The sequence below is a fragment of the Triticum urartu genome, chromosome 2A (assembly GCF_056163025.1).
Source record: "Triticum urartu cultivar PI428250 chromosome 2A, HENAU_Tu73, whole genome shotgun sequence".
NCBI lineage: Eukaryota > Viridiplantae > Streptophyta > Magnoliopsida > Poales > Poaceae > Triticum > Triticum urartu.
In genome coordinates, this window is record NC_141874.1 from 55,733,578 (window position 1) to 55,756,838 (window position 23,261).

Sequence of the window (23,261 nt, forward strand, 5' to 3'; positions counted from 1 at the left end):
TGCGAAAAATTATTTCAAAGTGTGAAAAAAATTTAAACAAAAATTTAGCGTATACATCTCAACATTATATGTGTGCACGTCAAGTTTCGGAGAAAACCGACATCTCTCATGTGTGTACCACGATTCTAAAACGCGAGCAACAACAGAATATAGTGCACATGTTGAACCCTGTCAAAGCCTATCCTCACATTGATTCGACTTGATACTCCAACTCTCCAAGTACCAAAATGGCATGGCGAGAGCGATCAACTGGAAGGACACAAGCTGGATAAGAAATTAATGGAGGATTTTTAGGCAGATCACTCTCCCATCCGTAGCATGCACAGACACATGACACAGCTCTATAAATTGTAGTGTGCTAGTGCGCATGCTAGTGTCAAAAGTCCCGACTCGCCTCGGCCAGCAACATCATGGCCAGCTGCATCATCCCCAGACGAAATCAACTAATTGAAATTCAATTAAATTCAATTTCTAGACAACCGACTGAGTAGCCAAGGCAGATATTTTAACATGCTCTTATATATAAACAAAAAAATGCAAACACCCCCTCTTCTCAAATACCACCCCCCGTTTCTAAACATAAGATGTTTTGGCAGTTTAAATTAAACTGTCAAAACATCTTATATTTAGGAACAGAGGGAGTACGAATAAATTCCTTGGCAGAAAATAATGCAAACGTGATCAGCTAGTATCATGTAGAAGAGACAAGCATTTATCTTTAGAAAAGGAAACAGTGGCAGCGTGGCCAAACTATCTGCTCGAACCCAAAAATCACATAAATACACCGCACAAAAACGCATGCACATCACAAACTATCACTACGGGAAAAAACTTATAAGCCGTGTAAAAGACTATGCACCGAGATCTATTTTTTCGGGTACCCGACTTACGTTACACTAAGCCGAGTCAAGAAAGAAAAACACCCGGCAACTACAAAACACCCGGCTTATAACAACCTATAAGCCGAGCTGCACAAAATAGCTCACGGTTTAAAGTAAGGACACGGTATCTACTGAAAAAGGCACTCGGCTTACAGCACATGGTAAGTGTTTGTGTGGACTCTTACTTGCGTCTTTACTTTTAAGATTTTTGCAGATACTAACTTAATTGCCTTTTCATTTTGCAGGGCCTTGGTGGTTGATGGAGAAGACATAAAAGTGCCACGCCAGCCAAGCAGCATCATTGGATGTCTTTGCAGGCATTATTACCCTGGCCTGGTCCCCATAGGAGACGGTGAGAAGGAGCCAGCTTGGTATTGGGAGCATTGGAAACGAGCTCCGGATACCAAAGACAAGTGGGGCAGGGTGTATGGTAGTGCCACCGAGCGGGTGGTCAATGATTTTTGGGTAAAATTCTTTGTCAATTTTCATAGTTATTTCTTTGCCAATCTTTAAAATCATTGCACTAATAACTGGTTTATCCTCTTATGCACTTTGGCAGGACTTCTTTACTTGCACCGAGGGTATGAAGGATGAAGCTAATGAGGTTGTGGAGGCGATTGCCAAGAAGATTGTCCAAGACATGCCCTATGAGGCGCGCGTTGATGTTGTGGTGAAGTATTTCGCGCACGAACGCAAAATGCTTCTCAAAAAGTCTCTAGCCCAGAGAGTGCATCTCACCCGTTCCATGTACATGAAGGTAGTTTCCTTTTACTTATGATTGCCTGGATCAAAACAACTTACTTTCATTCCTAAGTTGGATGTATTTGGCATACTTCAGGCGGTTCCCTCGTGGTGCAACAACAATGTTCCTTGCTACCAGCAAATCATATCCAAATGGATAGACCCGGAGTGGAGGGTCCAACATCGAATGGCTTCGGAGCGGCGTGCCTTGATGGGTGGTCCGGTACACCTTCAAGGCAACCTCAACCTCCACGCTTACGTGCAGAAGAAGGTAATAATATCATTCGGCTTCTCAACTTCTAAACTTGTGCTCTTATGGATATTATTGCTTCTATTGCAGAATAGGGAGAGAGGTGAGGGCCAAGAGAAGCTCAATACCTTCACGGGATTATGTCTCTCCCGCAAGTCAAAGAAACCGGAAGGGGGGTGGGTCAACCCAGGCGCTGGCTTGAGAATTGATGCATACAGTGGGAAGTTCAAGGAGCACAACGGGCCTGACTCTGATCCTGCCTCACAGGACATTGACGCTACAATTTCCCTCCGGTCGGGAGAGGGCAAGAAGGGTGGCCGGTTATATGTTGGCGACGGTGCCATCCATAAGAAGGACATCCCAAAACTCTCTCACCTCCGTGCTACCACGTCGAGCTCAGGTCCTGCTATAGAGCATCGCCCACAGCCTGGGCTGCACATGCTCCATCAACTCAAGGTATCTTTTGCTTCATCGACCTTCCTTGTGATTTCTTCTTTGTATTGCAACAATGGTGAACTTGTTGTGATGGCATATTGTAGGCCAATGCCATGCTTCGAGAGGAGGAAGCCATGAAAATGCAGCAGGCCCTGTTTCAACAGCAAGAATTCATGGTTAAACAACAGGCAATCCTGCAAGAGACATTTGCTCAACTCAGAAATAATATGCAGGGTTCCACTTTGCCCGTTCTTCCTCCTCTTCCGACTCTTCCTAATTTCAACTTTGTAAGTCTTCCAACTTTTCAATCATGCATCTTACCTTCATGCTTGAAGATCATGAATCTTACCATCTCATCCTCTCGTGCTTCAAGTTTTCTCAGTCGGGACAAGGCTCCAATAACTGTGTGGTAGGTGGATCTTCACCTGGCCAAGCAAGTCCAGTGACACCCACTACGGTTCATGTCGCTTCGACCTCCCCGCAACAATGATCACTTGAGGTAGTTGTCTATGTTTGTCCATTGTTGATGCTTGCGTCTTCTTGTTGCTTGTGCTTCTCAACTTAAAACTTGTGCATTGTTGATGGTAGAGTCCACAAGTGTTGATGCTTATATTGTACATACTTCCTAGCTTCTATTTAAGCCTCATATGTTGATTCTTGTTGACTCTTATGCCTTATCCATCTTTGCAACTTAACTTTAGAAACTCAAACTCATGCGTGTGAGAATGGACTTATAGGTTTGCATTGTGGATGGCGTTGACGGTGGGCATATATGCTGCGGTGGAGCTCATTGCATGGTTCATACTTGGTGTGAACTTGGAACTCATGATCCTTTAATTTGTGAACCTCTGGTTGCATATGTATGTATGTTGTTGTGAACCTTCATTGGATATGTATGCACTGTGTGGACCTGAAACTTACGGTCCTTTCGTTTGTGATCTTTTGTTGCATATGTGGACTTTGCACTCATGTACGGCTGGATATATGTATTACTGGATATATATTTGTCGGTCATGGTCATGTACTGCTGGATATATGTGTTGCTGGATAGATGTACTACTGTATATATGTTGTTGCTGCTCCCTGAAGCGAGTACCAAAAAAATGTTATAAGACTTATAAGCCGTGTAGCCCAGCTATCTGACACCCGGCTTATAAGACATATAGCTGCGGCCAACCTATAAGCCGTGTAGCCCAGCACCAAGCACCTGGCTTATAGACCATATGGACACACGGGCAGGCTGTATAAGCCGTGTGCCTCAGTTAACCAGCACCCGGCTTATATATGTATATAACCATGCTGTTGTCGGAGGAACTCGGCTTATATAGTAACTGTTCGCGGTTGCACCCGGCTTATATATAAACCGTGTGGTTTGTGGTTGCACCCGGCTTATATATAAACCATGCGGTTCCTGGTTACACCCGGCTTATATATAAACCGTGCGTTCGCGGTTGCACCTGGCTTATATATAAACCGTGCCCGAAAGACGGCACTCGACTTATATAGACGGTGACACGTGGCCGTTAACAGCAGGCTACCGTCATGTTACTTTATTAAACCGAGAGCCCTTTAAAAATACTCGGGTTATACATAAGCCGGGTTTTTTCGGTCCAGCTCTCGGCTTATATGATATAAGCCGATCGACTGTAAACCGAGTGCTATAAGCTGGGTGTTTTACTTGGCTTATATGTAAACCGAGTTTAAATCGATGTAAGCCGAGTGTATTAGGTACACGGCTTATAAGTTTTTTCCTGTAGTGTATGTACGTCTATACTCAGCTCAGGCAACAGAAATACCATCACATTCACAGAGAAAACCTACCCCATGAAGAGATGAAACCATGAGACAAACTCCCTATCTTCGACCTCAGCAGGCTAAGGATACGGAAGCCATTTCTCTCTGCCGCTGGTTTTCCTTCTAGCTGACCCCGGGACAGAAGCTCATCATCCTTCACCTGGAAGGGCAGGGGATCGTGCCCCCTCCTGACAGACTCGATGACGTCCATGTCGATCTTGTTGTCTTAGATGCCTTGGACATAGAATGTGTTCTTCATCTTGTCCCCGTCCATTGCGATGTCCGCCTGTGTAACGGTTAACCCGTTCTCCCGGAGGACCCTAGTGATGTAAGAGAGGAGGCCAACGGTATTCTCCGTGCATAGATCCATCAGTCCATCTTCACACCCTCAAAGCAATAATAGCAATATAATCAGATTCGGAATTTCACAGATGTTAAAAGAAAACAATTCATATTTAAATAGAGAATTTCAACATGAATACGGAGCAGATTTTATCCATGGTTACCATGAGAATGAAATTCAACTAATGCAGTTGGAAATTATATTCCTAAAATAAATAAAAATGAACATCAGACCACTATATGACTCACCTCACAAGTTCGATGCTCGACTGCAGCTTTAACACCTTTTACAACTAAGCATCTTTCATCCAGAGTGTCTAGCATATGTCCATCCCTGTGCCTGATGTAGTACTCCTACAAATATTCTTTTTTTAGTTTGTGTTCACTTTTCATGTTAATTCAAACCTGCAACACAACATATACATATCCCTACTAAAACAGAAGCAGATGAAGTTACCTGACTGGCAAAAGGCCCACGGGAAGAAACTGACGCATGAAAAACATTAAATTGCATGTTCGTAAGCGTGCACACAATGTCAAACATCAACTTCTGCCGGTCCACACATTCCACATTTACGACTTAGTATCCTTTCTCATTGCACCGATCAACAGAGACCACTGCGCCCCTGCCCTTTTGTAGCCATCCAAAGTAAGCATTGGGAAGGCATTAGATACATGTCCCTGTTTTCCATCAAAATCTTTACTAGCAAACAATAGCTGGTGCAACCGACGCTCGGGGTGGCTTGCGAGGCCATCAGGGACGAGCAGATGAGCTCTTGCACTACGCCCATCTTCATCCATTGAGGTACCAGATCCAAGAACAGTTCCAAGATGGTCTTGAATAGAGACTAAGCCGTTTGGATCACTGATGCGGGATGATGTTGATTCATCAGACACAAAATGCAACACATGCCAAGCTATCCTTGTGGCTCCAAGCATGCTCTTCCATAACACTACACCCTTGCTCTGTAAGAATATCACATATCTTAGAGAAAATTCAAGGCCGGTTGTGGCCAATCATCTCAATTCCTGTATAGTGTACAGCAACATCGGGTCTAGATGCAAGCTCATTCGATCTCATCACTGTGAACCTCCGAGAATCTCTAGTACATATTGCCTAAAAAATTGGAAGACACCAAATCATAAATCTTCAAGTTGTTTTCCCCTGCTTCTAAACAACCAGTTCAGTTGAGAGGGAGAGGGAGATGGAGACCTGCTCTATGTAGTTTATGGCCTTCTTATTGTAAACCTTGTTTCCTTCCTGATCTCTCACATGGAAAACTGCAAAACAGTTGGGCAAATACGAAAATGATGAACTGAAAACTTTGTAGTTAGATGGGTGAAGAACTTACTTGCATTCGTTCAGAGTTTTGGGTTGAGGTTCTCCACAAGTAAAATATCCAATGAGATATGGATGACCTGGGAGAGAAGTGGAAACATTGAAATGAATGTTTTCATTAGCCAGACTACATTTTGTGTTTATATGCAAGTTTCCTGACGCAGTAATATTAGATTCAGACATGGATGGAAAACTTTCTGAACCGTAAATTTTGAGCCATCACTACTGCAGGATACTGCTAACGCGACACTACAATCACAGACCCTTTGACGAAACTGTGTGCGATGCAATAATCGCAAACAATGGTGTAAAAAACCGTAAAAAAGGTGCAAAACGTTTGCGATGGCGGAGCCAACAAACACAGTTCAGATTTTAGTTGCATGTGTGATGAAGGGCACACGGTTAATCCATTTGAACTATTTGCAATAGTCAGAACAACAGAAACGGGCAGCCATATCAATGTGTGTGCGATATACGGCATATGGTTCACTCGGACGAACTATTTTCGATTAGGGAGCACAACAGAAACGATTCAACTTAGCAAGATGTGTGTGATATGCGACATACAGTTCACATGGATGAACTGTTTGCGATGAGCCAAAAGAACACAAACGAGCATGTAAACAAGATGTGTGTGATATGTGGCAAATAGCCGACTCGGATGAACTGTTTGCGATGGGAAATTATAATACAGACAGTTAATACAGTTAATTCGTGTGCGATTCTGTGTGTACAAAATCTTTGAAAAATGCAAACTAGTTGCTTGCGGTGGCTAGGAGTATCGCACATGATGCATCTGCGGGTACTCGTGTGCGATGATTAGTAAGTTACACATATGTTTCCTTATGTTAATATGTGTGTGAATTTGCAATATGGACAGTTAATATGCAAATGCCTTCTGGACATCGGGAACACGCTTAAACTCAATGAACTGTGTACGATACGAATACTTTCTATGAAAATTTGACAACTTGGGTAACAACATTTGAGTAACATATATATAATGGTTACACTATTCGACAAAAGGAGGATCTTCGTAAAACGGTTTTGACAACCATATGGTCCATATCTACATACTTAACATAGTAACAACTATCACATTTTAAGAGGCTAAGGGACAATAACCATATGGTCCATATATATATACTTAACATAGTAACAGCTAGCACATTTTAAGAGGCTGAGGGCCAACAATCACAACTATCCCCTGGAAGCAGCTTGATCACGGCGACTCGGCATCTCGTCAATGAAAAGGAAGAGCCCTCCTGTGCCTTGGTATATCATGAGCAGAACACTGTCTCCAATTTTCCAATATGGATGCATTTCCATGATAAACGAGAACTTGTTAATTTGAATGGTTTCATTTCTATGGGGAATGCAGTACCTTGCAATCACTTTGGCGTTATTAGCAGGCACAAGTGTAATTCGACCACGCCGGGAAATCGATACAGGAACTGCTACAGCGGGCAATTTATGTTGACATGTAGAATAAAAACCAATTGTAACATATCGTTGAAGATATATATAGTGTATGAGTATCAACATTAAAATAATACTTTTTGCCAGCGTTTTGCAAACAATTGGTCTTGTTCAATGTGTGCACCATTGGTCTAATTAATCCGATCCAAAATCGAGCGTTCATACGATGTGTTGTCTCTATCAGATTATCAACAAAGTTTATGACATGCTTCAAGTCCTTCCAGTGAAATTTGGTACACTTGTAACATACAGATCATTCACTATGCATCCAACATACACTTCTTAAAAGGTGGAAAGATATTATTTATTCAGAAGATGACAGAAGAATATATAGTGCACATAAATTGGTAAATAGACTTTGTTACGGCCTAAGAACGGAATCAGAATATGAAATCACAATTGGTTGCTTAAATAGTGATCAGTTAGTTAGAACAAATACCCCGATTTTGCTAAGTAATATGACAGCATGGAGAAAGTTGAAAGGATACTAACCTCGATCAGAATTTGATCGGCTGATGACGTTGGGGAAGTAAATATCCATGTTAATTAGACCAGGTTGTGGTGCACGTACTAGAATTTTATTCCCGGCTTTCAGTTCATAACACTTAGACATTTTTCTTCAAAGGTCCGCATTAAAATAGGAGTGACCATCTTTATCATGTTTTACGCTAACCGTCATGGTAATTCCATGCTGCGTTGTCAATATGACATCCTGGGAGTCATCAAAAAAGTAAAGCCCAAGATTTCCTTCTACTCCTGTTGTTGCAAAGCAAGGGATGTACTGCTTGAAATGAAAATTAAGATCATAAATTAGATATATTGAAATAACAGAGCAAGATGCAAATATGGGAGTAACTGATAGAACAGATCAATATATAGATGAAAGCAAAGTACAAAAATATAGAATTAAAAATAGATAATGTAACAAAGATTTGATGCAAATATATAGATAATGTAGCAATAGACGGTATATGTTCACAAATGTAGGCCATGCCGACCGTGGTAGGTTGAGATTGAACATACCGAGTGCTCCTTGAAGTCATCTAGAATGGTGAGATAGAACTTCGTCTCCGACTGGCCACGAACACACTTCCCCGATTTTTGCTCGCACTGTCGACACATGAATGAACACCCACGAATCAGCTAGAACAAAACTGATTCCACGACGATTTCCGTAGGTTGATTAACAGCAATGGACGGACTTTGATAAGAGATGAGTGAATATTTCGCTAAGTTGATTACCTTCTCCATGAGAAAAACCCTCGGCCCAATCGCGCAGAAAACCACAGTCGACTAGAGTCTAGAATGTCAGTGTAGATAGGCGGCGGAAAGTGGGAGGGGCGAAATCTCGTTCCGTTTGGAGTGCGACCTACGCCCGCCGACAACAGCCGTGGAGCTTAGGGTGGCTGCCGCGATAGAAGTTGATGAGGTGCATAGTTGTGGAGGAGTCCACGACGAGTGGGTGGGGACGAAGTGGGCGCAGGTTTTGTTTTTTCCTTTTGCATGTATGAGTGAACACACACGGTTCGCAGAGGCGACGGAGGTGAATCGTGTGCGATAGTAAATAACTGAGATTGAATGGGAATCCAAATTTCCTTTGTCCTTCATCCATGAGTTTTTTCTACGATGAACATAAACTCTAATAATCACGGTGTTCAAATTTGACACTTTTTCTGGTTCATTTACAATATTTAGGGGATTATGTGCATTTTGTAGGCACTAATGCACATAATTCAAATTCAAACAATTGGTGCTTGAAAAGGTGCACAAGAACGGTCTGGAAAAACCATACTCGTGGTATTTAGTAAATTATCAAGCCTTTTACAAGGAATGAGCAGAGGTTTCAAGGGAATGCGTGGCAATAGTTCCACAAATGCGTCATTTACTGGGTTATCAACTATAGAACAATGAAATACGTGCTTGAAAAACATGACGCCTGGCAGGGTGCCATGGTATGGCCTCACTGTGCCCTGGTTAAAAGCTGAGAAGGTTTGATTTATGTCGTCATGCATGCCCTTCATAAATCAAACCATCACCGAGGAAGTTCAATGCTTTCGAGAGGAAAATCACCAAGATTGAAGGGGAATCCAAATTTCTGTCCTAGTTTGTCATTTAGTTTTTTTTCCAACGATCAACATACCACCTCAAATGCAACGTGTTCAAATTTGACATTTTTTCGGGCTCATTTACCATATTTAGGGGATTATGTGCATTTTCTAGGCATTAATTATGCATATAATTCAAATTTGAACAATTGGTGCATGAAAAGGTGCACAAGAACGGTCTAGAAAACCATGCTCGTGCTGTCGACGTTCTCGGAACGGGGGTCCCCAGACTTGCCTGCCTGCGGCCTGCGGCGTGGCTCGAGTGGGGGCCCAGTGCGGCCCAGCTTCATCAGCTCAAGCTCAAGACCCTCGCAAGGGGCCAAGCCTTGTGGGGCGGACGACAGGAGGCTTCCTCAGGAGCCGCCTCATCAGGCAGGCTCGCGAGGAGGCGGAGAGATCAAGGCAGGGGTGCCTCGCGAGGAGCCCGTGACGCAAGCCATGACGTTCGAGATTAGGCGGGCGCCAGGTGGGCGCCGGCCTGTGCAGTGTCCTTATTTCCCCTTCGGTGCAAAGGGAGCAAGCACAGGCCAAGGCATCGGGCAAAGGTTTCCATTCCGGTGCAACGAGACCAAGACCAGCAGAGCGGCAGGATGGACGTCACCGTGGAGCCCAAGACGGTGTCATCACCAGTGCTTTTGGAAGCCGAAGACCAGCTTTGGTCAGGATAACTTGTACTAGATGTTCCCCTTCAAAATGGCCAATTGTTGGCGCCCTTCCCGCTCTTTATTTGTGAAGAGGACAGGGGCCTCTATAAATAGGACTAGCTCCCGAAGAGAGAAGGGCGGAGAGAAAAAAAGGGGGGAGAGAAGAGAGAGATAGAGAGAGAGATCCAGACCGAGTAGAACAAACCGCACCAGCTCAAGAACATCTCTCGTGAGGCCGTTCTTCCCCCTGTATTGTTCATCATCAGCCCCTGAGGCAATCCACCACACCACACACTGGAGTAGGGTATTACACCACATCGATGGCCCAAACCAATATAAACCTCGTGTCCTTTGTGTGTTCTTCTTTCCAGCCTAGATTTCTTGCGAGCCATAGAAGCGCGAGTCGGTAGGGGAAAGATCTCCGTGCGCACCCCAGAGTTCGAACCTTAAGGGTCTGTCGGAACCCGAAATCCGGCATTTGGCGCGCCAGGTAGGGGTGCGCCAGAATCTTTCTTCCGTTGTTCGCGTATGATCTTCCGTCGTGTCCATGGCTGACGCTCGTCGGGCTCGCGCCGAGCGCCGGGCTGCTCTCGCCACCCACGTCGCCCAGACGGCGCCCGTCGGCGGACGCCCTCGTCGTTCCCCGTCGCCTGCCGCCAACGCCACCACCGGCCCGGCGGGGAACGAGCAGCAGGCCTCGTCCCAGCATCCTTCGCTGCGGCGGGAGGGCCGCACCGCAACCCCATCACTAACTCCAGCCGGTTCGTCGTCCCACGCCCGTCGCGCCCCCACGGACGCGCACGCCGCGCTGCTCCTGGCAAGAGAGCTCCTGCAGTACCGCCCCGTCGACGACCTCTACGAGGACTGGCTCGCCCACATCACTGAGTTCGTCAGCGCCGCAGGGGGCTCTCCTTTGCCGTCCTTCTCGCTGCCTCGCCCTCCATTCTGCGCAAGGGGCGAGGATCAGGAGGCGCCTCCGCCACCTCCTCCCCAAGAAGGCACTCTGGCTCCAAGGCGCGCAGCCCCAGGGCGAGACCCCCCACGTCCGGCGCCTGCGCGGCAAGAAGGGAGCTGCCAAGAGATCCCTCGTCCCCAAGAAGGTGCTCGCGCGCTCCCAGCACCGGCACGCCAAGATCGCGTCCCTGCGCCTCCACGCCGAGACCCCGCGCTGCTCCAAGCGGCGGCGTGTGGTAATCACCAGGAGCAGGCCCAGCACCAGCAAAGGGCGCCGGTTGCCACAGCAGGCTGCTGCACCTTCACCCCCGAGCTACGCGGCTTCACATGGCCAGGCAAGTTCAAGCCTGATCTACCCCCTCGCTACGATGGCACGGCGGACCCTGCGGAATTCCTACAGCTCTACGAGCTGGGCATCGAAGCCGCCAACGGACGAAAAGGTCATGGCGAACTGGTCTCCCATGGCGCTCAAGGACGGCACCCGCACCTGGCTCCTGAACCTGGCTCCCAGCATGATCTCCTCCTGGGACGAGATGTGCACTCGCTTCATCGCCAACTTCCAGGGCACTCGCGACCGGCCCCCGGCCATAAGCGACCTGCGCCGCATCAAGCAACAGCCAGGGGAAACCCTGCAGAAATACATCCAGCGCTTCAACAACGCTCGCCTCAAGATCCCTAGGGTGACTGAGGAAGCCATTATCTCAGTCTTCTCTGATGGCGTGCGCGACATCAAGAGGAAGGAGGAGCTGGCAATCCATGAAGACCTGTGCATATCCCTGGAGCTGTTCAACTTGGCGACCAAGTGCGCCAGGGCTGAGGAAGGACGCCTCTCTCTCCTCGAGCTCCCAGCTGCCGACCCAGAAGAGAAAAAACCCAAGGCCAAGGAGGTGAAGCTTAAGGGAGTTGCCATGCTCGCAGCGGAACCAGACACCAAGCGAGGTAGGGATCAGCCTGAGTCATCAAAGGGCAGCCAATACTGCGTGTACCACGACCTCCACACCCACAACACCAACGAATGCCAAGAGCTCAGGGCCGTGCGAGATGGGCGTATCGGCCGACGCCCCGAGCGCAATGACAGGGGCTATGGCCGAGGAGTTGGAAGAGGTGGAGGACGATGGGAAGACCGTGGCCCTCGCCAAGGGTGGCGTGATCGACCTCACGAGGATCGCTGGCAGGACTAGCCTCGCGAGGGAGGCTGGAGGGATCAGCCTCGTGAGGATCGCCCGCACGGCAACGCAGGCCTCCCTCCTCTACCGCCACCACCAAGAAGGAACGAAGACCAACATCAAGACGAGGGGGCTAGGGGCTTCCAGGAGCCGCACGCAATTGCTTGCATCTTGGGTGGCGCCCAGGCCCCAGCATCACAGCGCATCTGCAAGCAGTTTGCTCGCGAGGTGAATGCAGTCCTCCCCAAGCTTGAGGCCACGCGCCCTCTTAGGTGGTCTGCGTGTGCCATCACGTTCAGCTCAGTGGATCATCTCAAGTGCGCCGCAATTGCCGGAGTTCCCCTGATGCTTTGCTCCCCAGTCATCAGCAATGTGCAGGTCACTAGGACCCTCGTTGATGGCGGAGCAGGACTCAACGTCCTGTCCGTCGAGACGTTCGACAATCTCCAAGTGCCGTATGATCAGCTCCAGCCGACCAAGACTTTCTCAGGAGCCACTGATGGTTCCACTGTTCCGATAGGGCAAGTTCGCCTACCAGTCACCTTGGGGCAGGGCAACAACTACCGCACTGAGCTCATCGACTTCGATGTCGCCCACATTCGCCTGCCATACAACGTCATCCTCGGGTACCCGGCCCTAGCCAAGTTCATGGCAGTGAATCACCATGGCTACAATGTCCTCAAGATGCCAGAAAGCGGTGGAGTCATCATCGTACCCTGTGAGGAAAGGGACGCGGTGTGTTCACTTGAGCGTGCGTTCCGAACCGCAGCAATCGAAGACCTAGATCACAGGAGCGGAAGACTTCCCGAGGCGACCCTTAAGAAGAAGAAGGCTTCGCCTGGCCCAAGCCATAAGGAGGCAGGCGCCTCTGGAGGCGTTGCGTCAGGATTTGCGCCCGTTCAGGGAGCGCCACCCTCTGTCGCATAGGAAAGCGTGCCCGGCGCCCTCCTCAGGCAGGGCTCGGGGGCTCTTTCTTGGAGAGCCACCGACTTTGCCAAGGTCATGAGGGAGGCGCTCGGGCACCACTTGGAGGGGTTCTTCCAGGCACGTTTCCCTCAGGAAGGTACCAGGCAAGGAAGACCAAACCCTCAGGAGTTCATCGCGGGAAACACCGAGGAGCTACAGGAGTCGAGAGTCATGCGCGGCAGCCGCCGCTTGCCCGTCGTGGCCCCACATCCAGGCGAGGACGATGGGCTGCGCGTCTGCATCGACGTGCCAGGGCTCAACCGAGCCGCGTCTCAGGAGTGCCTCTGGCCTTCGCGTGTGGGGCGTTGCAAGGGTCCACCTCACATCTACGTTCGCATGCCTTTCGGCCTTCCGAATGCGGTCGCCGCTCATCAGCGCCTGCTGAGGAGCATTCTGGAGGCTTAGGAGGTCAGGCATTGTGCGTTCCTGGCAGAGGTGGAGATGGCCCTCGAAGACCTACCCGTGCCCCCGGAGCCTGCCGAGGCTCCTCGGCCTGGGGGCTCGTGAGGGTCGACGTATTCACCGCGCGTCGCCCACTTCTTCAGCATCACTTCATCTTCAGCAGCATCAGATGACATCTTTCAAGCCATTTTTAGCTGGGAGAGCCCATAGGGCCGCGTCGTCCCTAGGTCGCGTGGGTCCGTCCCTGCGGCATGTACCCGTTTTGCTTATGCTCTTTACCTACCTTGGTGGGGGCGCCCCTCGGGCTGCATCATCCCCAAGCTGCTCAGGCCTAGCCCAGCGGCGTTTGCTTTTCTCGCATCTGCTTGAAACGGATTTGCTCCTTCGTACTTAACATACCTGACCTAATCGCCTGCTCGATTGACACCTACCCATGGAGCCGCTCGCTCTGGCACGACATCTGTGTACGGGTCCGTCCCTGCAACACCGATAAACCTGAGTGGTCGAGCTCTGGCCGCGGCAGCCCCGCAAGGCGCCACCTCACCAGGCCCTCAGTGCTCCAATCACTCCCTCGGAGCGACCAATGGTTGGCTGGCAACCGTAGCGGCAGGTCTTGTCTCTCCTTATGATTGGTATGCAGGACCCACTCCAGGAGGAACGTTGGGGACATCGCGGGCTATCTCTCCCTCTCTCCAGCACGAACCGCTTGCACGTTAAAAGGGGGGCGCCTGAGCATCGCGACTCATGGGCTCCTACTGGCTCTCCAGCCCTCACCCCCTGGCCTTGACCTATGGCATCGCGACCTGTCATACCAGCGGCGGCTGAGCTCGCTCGAGGGCCGGGACATGAGGACATAGAGCATTAAGGAAGGTGTGGGGAAGTGGGAAGAAGCTCGTGAGGACCTAACCCAGCAGCACCTGAGCTACCGCCACTCGGGCCGGCCGCCCCGTTGAAGAACTACCCCAAAATCAAAAGATAAGTCACGCCCTTACAGGAGCTGGACCAATGCAGCACCAAACCCTCGCCTAGTGCAGCTCTGTCACGACGACGTTGCCTTCCTTTCTCGCCCAGCGAGGGCTGCTCGAGCGCTAAAGGGGACCTCCCGAGCATCGCGACTCGAGGGCTCTTACCGGACCTCGGGCCACACACCTCCTGGCCTTGACCATGGCATCGCGACCTGGCATACCAGTGACGACTGAAGTTTGCCTGGGGACTGGGACCTATCAGCGTAGAGCGCTAAGTCCTCGTGAGGATAGAAAGGGGGAGCCGAGCCGGGACAGGACAAGCATCTCGCATCGATTCATATTAGGGATATAATGTTCGCAAAAGACATGTCAAGCGCTTTACATACCCCCGCGGGGTGTTGCTTCGATTCCTTGCAGGGAACAAAAGGTGCTAATCCTAAGGAACACTAATTGCCCGCGCCTCCGCAAGTGACGCCATCATCAACAGTGGACTGCCCGGCGCCGGCGCCGACCCCGATAAGTGGTCTCGGCGGCCCGATGTAGTTGCCCTACTCCGAGCACGGCGCGAGCTCGGAGGCCCGTAGCTGTCATCGCTCGACTCCGGAGTCACGAGAAGCTCGGGGGAGCTGCCAGATTCCCCATCTCCTCCGGTACCGCCTGAAGAGCTGCTGGAGGGCTGATGGGCAGGCCAGGTCCTCGCCAGTCCGATGCCCCTGCCGCTTTCCTTGGGGCAGCACTCCAACCGGCGTCCTTCAGCATCGAAGACCTTGAAGAAAATCAGGGAGGTGCCGTCATATTCAAGATGAATTACGAGGGCACCCTCCGTCCGGCAGACCCAGGCGATCTCACCCCAGCCCCGGGTCGTGTTGACCTTGCCCGGAGCGACGACCGCGACCTCCGCTCCGGTCGCGAGGGTGCTGCAGTCGGCGTGCTGCAGCCAGAGCTCCAGAGACCCGCTCGGCGGCATCTCGAAGGCGAAGGAGGGAGGAAGACGGATCCAAGAGCACGGGGCATGGCGGCGTGAAGCCCTCGGCGTGGACTCCAGGAGGAACGACACGCACCGCCGTGACTCGCCGGCGTCGGCGGCGGCACCGTCGGTGCCGCTCGACGCCCTCTTCCGTAGGGCCCTCGATTCAGGCGTACAAGGGTAGTGGAAACCCAAGCGGCGGCCGCTCGTACCAGGGCCTCAATGCCTCCTGCCAAGCACCCTCATCTTGGCGGCAGGGGACTAGCCGTTTCTTCGGCGGAAGAGGGTCAGGACCTTCTCGGGGGGCCTTTCCCTTCTCTTCTGCAGAAAACCGGCGGATTGGTGCCATTGGCATAAGGAGAAGCAAGGAAGAGGAAGAAGAAGGAAAGGAGTAGCAGGAAGGGATAAGTTAACGAGGCTCACGCGGCCCCGTACTTATAGCCGGAGAAGGCCGACCGCCGACCACCACGATCGCAGGTAATGATGACCCATTTCTCTCCATGCAGGGACTTGTCAAGTCGAGCAGTTGCCGAGGCGTCGTGGGGAAGCGCAGACGCCCACGTCCAATCGACCGCTACGTGGCGCCCAAGGCCGTAGGATATTGGGGCCCGCGGCGCTTCACGCTTGCCCCTTCGCTTCCCTGCTAAGCCAAGCCCGGGCGTGCCTTGGGCCCGGGGTCTACTGTTGGCATTCTGGGAACGGGGGTCCCCAGACTTGCCTGCCTGAGGCCTGCGGCGTGGCTTGAGTGGCGGCCCAGTGCGGCCCAGCTTCATCAGCTCAAGCTCAAGACCCTCGCAAGGGGCCAAGCCTTGTGGAGCAGACGACAGGAGGCTTCCTCAGGAGCCGCCTCATCAGGCAGGCTCGCGAGGAGGCGGAGAGATCAAGGCAGGGGTGCCTCGCGAGGAGCCCGTGACGCAAGCCATGACGATCGAGATTAGGCGGGCGCCGGCCTATGCAGTGTCCTTGTTTCCCCTTCGGTGCAAAGGGAGCAAGCACAGGCCAAGGCATCGGGCAAAGGTTACCATTCTGGTGCAACGATACCAAGACCAGCAGAGCGGCAGGACGGAGGTCACCATGGAGCCCAAGACGGCGTCATCACCAGTGCTTTTGGCAGCCGAAGACCAGTTTTGGTCAGGATAACTTGTACTAGATGTTCCCCTTCAAAATGGCCAATTGTTGGCGCCCTTCCCGCTCATTATTTGGGAAGAGGACCGGGGCCTCTATAAATAGGACTAGCCCCTGAAGAGAAAAGGGCGGAGAGAAAAAAGGGGGAGAGAAGAGAGAGAGAGATAGATCCAGACCGAGTAGAACACACTGCACCAGCTCAAGAACACCTCTCGCGAGGCCGTTCTTCCCCCTGTATTGTTCATCATTAGCCCCTGAGGCAATCCACCACACCACACACTGGAGTAGGGTATTACACCACATCGGTGGCCCGAACCAGTATAAACCTCGTGTCCTTTGTGTGTTCTTCTTTCCAGCCTAGATTTCTTGCGAGCCATAGAAGCGCGAGTCGGTAGGGGAAAGATCTCCGTGCGCACCCCAGAGTTCGAACCTTAAGGGTCTGCCGGAACCCGAAATCCAACACGTGCTATTTAGTACATTCCCATGCGTTTTACAAGGAATAGGCAGATATGTCAAGGAAATGTGTGTCAATAGTCAAACATAAACGCGTCGTTTACTGGGTTAACAACTATACAAAACTGAAATAAATGCTTGGAAAACATGACACCTCGTGTGGTGCCATGGTATGGCCTCACCGTGCCTTAGTAAAAATTTGAGAATGTTTTCCTTATGTCATCATGCATGCCTTTCATAAATCGAACCATCACCGAGGAAGTTTCATGGTTTCGAGGGGGAAATCACCAAGATTGAAGGGGGTCCAAATTTCCTTTGTCCTTTGTTCATGAGTTTTTTCTACGATGAACATACACCCTGCAATCAGCATGTTCAAATTTGGGACTTTTCCGGGTTCATTTGCCATATTTAGGGGATTATGTGCATTTCCTAGGCATTAATGCACATAATTCAAGTTCAAACAATCGGTGCATGAAAGGGTGCACAAGAACGGCCTGGAAAACCATGCTCATGCCATTTAGTAAATTCTCATGCCTTTTACAAGGAATGGACAGATATTTCGATGAAATGTGTCGCACTAGTCAACCACAAATGTTTGTTTATTGGGTTTTCACCTATAGAAAAAAATAAAATAAATGCTTGAAAAACATGACGCCTAGCATGGTGCCATGGTATGACCGCACCATGCCCTGGTAAAAATTTGAGAAGGTTTGGCTTATGTCGTCATGCACGCCCTTGATAAATCAAACTATCACCGAGGAAGTTCCATGCTTTCGAGAGGGAAATCACCAATATTGAAGGGGAATCCAAATTTCTATCCTAGTTTGTCATTCGGTTTTTTTTCCAACGGTCAACATACCACCTCAAATGCAACGTGTTAAAATTTGACATTTTTCCAGGCTCATTTACCATATTTATGGGATTATGTGCGTTTTCTAGGCATTAATGCTCATAATTCAAATTCGAACAATCGGTGCATGCAAAGGTGCACAAGAATGGTCTGGAAAACCATGCTCGTGCTATTTAGTACATTCTCATGCCTTTTACAAGGAATGGGAAGATATTTTGAGGAAATGTGTGGCAATAGTCAACCATAAACGTGTTGTTTACTGGGTTAACAACTATACAAAAATGAAATAAATGCTTGGAAAACATGATGCCTGGTGTGGTGCCATGGTATGGCATCACCGTGCCCTGGTAAAAATGTGGCACCCCGGCTCAGAGAAACCGAAACGCCCCGTATTCCAGCCCAGAGATCGAGGAGTGATGACCCACAAGTATAGGGGATCTATCGTAGTCCTTTCGATAAGTAAGAGTGTCGAACCCAACGAGGAGCAGAAGGAAATGATAAACGGTTTTCAGCAAGGTATTCTCTGCAAGTACTGAAATAAGTGGTAACAGATAGTTTTGTGATAAGATAATTTGTAACGAGCAACAAGTAACAAAAGTAAATAAAAAGTGCAACAAGGTGGCCCATTCCTTTTTGTAGCAAAGGACAAGCCTGGACGCACTCTTATATAAGGAAAAGCGCTCCCAAGGACACATGGGAATATCATCAAGCTAGTTTTCATCACATTCATATCATTCGCGTTCGGTACTTTGATAATTTGACATGTGGGTGGACCGGTGCTTGGGTGCTGTTCTTACTTGAACAAGCATCCCACTTATGATTAACCTCTATTGCAAGCATCTGCAACTACAACAAAAGTATTAAGGTAAACCTAACCATAACATGAAACATATGGATCCAAATCAGCCCCTTACGAAGCAACGCATAAACTAGAGTTTAAGATTCTGTCACTCTAGCAACCGATCATGTACTTATTACTTCCCAATGCCTTCCTCTAGGCCCAAATAATGGTGAAGTGTTATGTAGTCGATGTTCACATAACACCACTAGAGGCTAGACAACATACATCTCATCAAAATATTGAATGAATACCAAATTCACATGACTACTAATAGCAAGACTTCTCCCTTGTCCTCAGGAACAAACGTAACTACTCACAAATGTAACACCCATAATGCGGCTATATCTCCCACGTGTCAGAGCACGACTTAGAGGCATAACCGCATTGTAGGCATGTCGCAAGAGGGGTAATGTTTACACATCCCATGTACTGAATAAGAAAGAGGTACAGAGTTGTCTTAAAATCGCCACTTCACACAATACATGAATATAGCATTACATCAACCAGATACAATCAAGGTCCGACTACGGAACCAAAATAAAAGAAGACCACCCCTAATGCATAGATCCCCGATCGCCCCGACTAGGCTCCACTACTGATCAACTGGAAACGAAACAATACAACGAACACGATCTTCAACGAGCTCTCACTTGAACTCAGCTGCGTCATCTGCACTGGTATCATCGGCACCTGCAACTGTTTGGAAGTAATATGTGAGTCACGGGGACTCAGCAATCTCACACCCTATCGATCAAGACTATTTAAGCTCATGGGTAGGAAAAGGTAGTGAGGTGGAGCTGTAGCAAGCACTAGCATATATGGTGGCTAACTTACGCAAATGAGAGCGAGAAGAGAAGCCAAGCACGGTCGTGAAATAGAAGTGATCAAGAAGTGATCCTGAAACTACTTACGTTCAAGCATAACACAAGAACCGTGTTCACTTCCCGGACTTCGCCGAAAAGAGACCATCACGGCTACACACGCAGTTGATGCATTTTAATTAAGTTAAGTGTCAAGTTCTCTACAACCGGACATTAACAAATTCCCATCTGCCCATAACCGCGGGCACGGCTTTCGAAAGTTCAAAACCCTGCAGGGGTGTCCCAACTTAGCCCATCACAAGCTCTCACGGTTCAACGAAGGATATTCCTTCTCCCAGGAAGACCCGATCAGACTCGGAATCCCGGTTACAAGACATTTTGACAATGGTAAAACAAGACCAGCAAAGCCGCCCGATGTGCCGACATCCTGATAGGAGCTGCACATATCTCGTTCTCAGGGAAACACCGGATTGTCCAAGATTCCGGTAGGCCAGCCCAGAGTTGCCCCTGGTGGCCACCGGCTGCTGACAGGTTCGGACCAACACTTAGACAAGCACTGGCCCGGGGGGGTTAAAATAAAGATGACCCTTGAGTCTGCAGAACCCAAGGGAAAAAGGCTAGGATGCAAATGGTAAAACCAAGGTTGGACCTTGCTGGAGGAGTTTTATTCAAAGCGAACTGTCAAGGGGTTCCCATACACCCAACCGCGTAAGGAACGCAAAATCAAGGAACATAACACTGGTATGACGGAAACTAGGGTGGCAAGAGTGGAACAAAAACACCAGGCATAAGGCCGAGCCTTCCACCCTTTACCAAGTATATAGATGCGTTAATTAAATAAGAGATAATGTGATATCCCAACAATGAACATGTTCCAACAAGGAACAAACTCCAATCTTCACCTGCAACTAGCAACGCTATAAGAGGGGTCGAGCAAAGCGGTAACATAGCCAAACAACGGTTTGCTAGGACAAGGTGGGTTAGATGCTTGACATGGCAATATGGGAGGCATGATATAGCAAGTGGTAGGTATCGCGACATATGCATAGCAATAGAGCGAGCAACTAGTAAGCAAAGATAGAAGTAATTTCGAGGATATGGTCATCTTGCCTGAGATCCCGCAAGGAAGAAGAACGAGTCCATGAAAAAGACAAACGTACGAAGTCGAACGGATTCTCACAAACGCGACGTTAACGGAACTAACCCGAAGAAGTAACACCGGAAAGAAGCAAACAACATAATAAACAACCATCACATAACCATGGCATGATGCACAATCAAGTATGATGCATGTCCGGTTTAAATATGCATGGCATGACAAAGTGCACAAACAAAACTACAAGTTAAATGGAGCCCAATATGCATCGGGATGCATATTGATGGAACACCACATCAATTATTTAGTTCTCTCTCGGTTATGTACCCAACAATATTAAATGTTCTTAACATGGCAAGAGGTGGAGCATAAGCAAACTAAACATTTAGGCCAGTTTGAATGAGGTCGAAAACATCAAGCAACAATTCTGGTAAATCCTCATGTGCATTAGCAATTTGGTGCAACAACAATTTTAAACATTTAAATGTTATTATCATGATGCGAATGACATGTGCAGGTCTTATGCAGAATTTATGAAAATGTTGACATGATAAGATATGAGGCATTTTCCATCGTGGCGGAAACGAAAGGGGTGCCACAGCAACAACAACGGAAATGGTGCCACGGCAACATTCCGGTTCCGGTAACTCGATTGAGGTGCCGGTGCAAAAGGAAGTGTGACGGGAGCGTGTCATGCAAGGATGGTGGGGTGCTCACGGATACCGGGTTCCCACGGGTAGACGACGGTGTCAAACGAGGGAACAACTAACGTTCACGGGCGGATTACAACAACCAACATGCGTCTCATACAACTCATGCATACGGTCCACGGGCGGTCGTCTCGGGGTTATACCTTCGAAGCGTGCATCTCATACAACTCATGCATTCCGGTTCGATGTTAGCGGAAGTAGTGGTTCACCAGTTCGGAGGGGAACTTGGCGAATCCAAGTCCTTCGGGGTTCGACGGTAGTGGTTCCCGTTCTTAGATGCACAAGTATTCATAGATGTTCAGGGTCACGCGAGGAACTTGACGTCCAGGAGTCTTCGAGGGTCGATGGTAGTGGAGCATACGTTCTCGTAGATGTTCGGGGTCGTCGGTGTTGTGGTACTTGGCGACCTGCACGGGATGGTAGTTGTACATGTCCGAAGAGGAACTTGGTGCATCCAGGGTCTTCGGGCGTCGCGATACACATTGTCTTATCGAAACCGAGCGACAGTAGTGGAACTTGGTTCATCCAATGCCTTCGGGCGTAGAGATACTTGCGAAAACCGAGATGGTCTTGATGATCCGGCGGGACGACGTGGTTCGGGCGGTCTCGGTCTTGACGGTGGGGTACATGACGCATCTTGGATATGTAGTCGTACACGGTGTTACATGTAGCCGAACTTGAGGTGGTCTTGACGTCGGACTTGCCGCGTTGGACAGAAACATGGCCAGGTTCAGCTGCTACCCCACATCCATGACGGAAACGAAACTCGGGCAGGAAGTCAAAGCAAAAAAAAAAAAAAACAGGGGCACGGCGGCTGCTTGTACAGGGGGAAGGGCACGACCCACGCGCCGGGCGAGCGGTCCATGGAGACGCTGCAGGTGCGCCGGGCTCGCTCGTTCCCGAGCAGAACGGTAATAGCGGGTGGCGCTGGGTACTCGCGGCGGCAGCGCTGGGACTCCGGTGACATGGAAAGACGACGGGGAAGGGCGGCTCCGGTCCGTGGGCGACATACAGGCAGCAGCCATGGCGATGAGGTAGAGCGGCGGTCCTTTGAGCTTGGCCGGCACCGGCCAGGGAGAACGGCGGCGCAGAGGCGGGGTAGAGGGAGGAGCGGGCGGCGACCTTCGGGCGCGCGGCTGCGCAAGCTCCAGGCGGAGGAGACGGACGGCAGCGGGCTGCTGGTCGCCGGCAGGGGCGGCCGGAGTCGAGGAAGCAGGAGGTCGGGGCGCGGGTGAGGGAGATGGACGCGGCCGGTGCAGCGCGACAGTGGTGCTCGGCGGCGGGGTTGCATCACAGGGAACGAGAGGGAGATGGGAGGATCGGTCGCCCGGGGATGGGATCGGGCAGCGCAGTGCTCTCTCTGTGGCGGCGCGAGGGGAGAACACGAGAGGGAGAGGCCAGGAGATCGTGAGGAGGGGGGTCTGGGCGAAGGGTTTCTGGCGGCGCGAGGGGAAGGAATCCAGGGAGAGGGGAGTCGGGCTCCGTAGTGTCTAGGGTTCCCGCGTGTCCTGCTGGCCCAGGGAGGTTTGGTCCGGCCTGGGTTGTAGATGGGCCAGCCTGCTGGGCTCTGCTCTCTCTCTCTCTCTCTCTCAATTCCCTTCAACAGAAAGCAAAGAGAGGAGAAAATGGAAAAGAAGGGGTTAGAGAAAGCATTTGGGCATGCGGTTAAATTTCCCAGACTCATAAAAATGAGTTCGTTCTGAGAAAATGCATTTGGCACTGCTTGGAATGATTGCATTCAAACACATTTGAATGTGATTCAAATAAGTTTGAATTAGAAAAACATTTTTGGAGAGTCCAAAAATGTTCGGAATTTTGTGGAGATCGGGAAAGCGATGAAAGAAAATATGGGCAAAGTTTGAGGACCAAACTTGAAGCGGGAAAAAGGCATGTGATTATTTGCAAGTGTGTTTATGGGTGATTCCGAAAATGGAA

General features: G+C 49.7%; 1 pseudogene; it reads right to left on the reverse strand.

Annotated features, from left to right (window-relative positions):
• Positions 1-3,524: 3,524 nt before the first annotated feature.
• Positions 3,525-23,261, reverse strand: part of LOC125532843 (ACT domain-containing protein ACR2-like) — a 59,763-nt pseudogene continuing 40,026 nt past the window's right edge.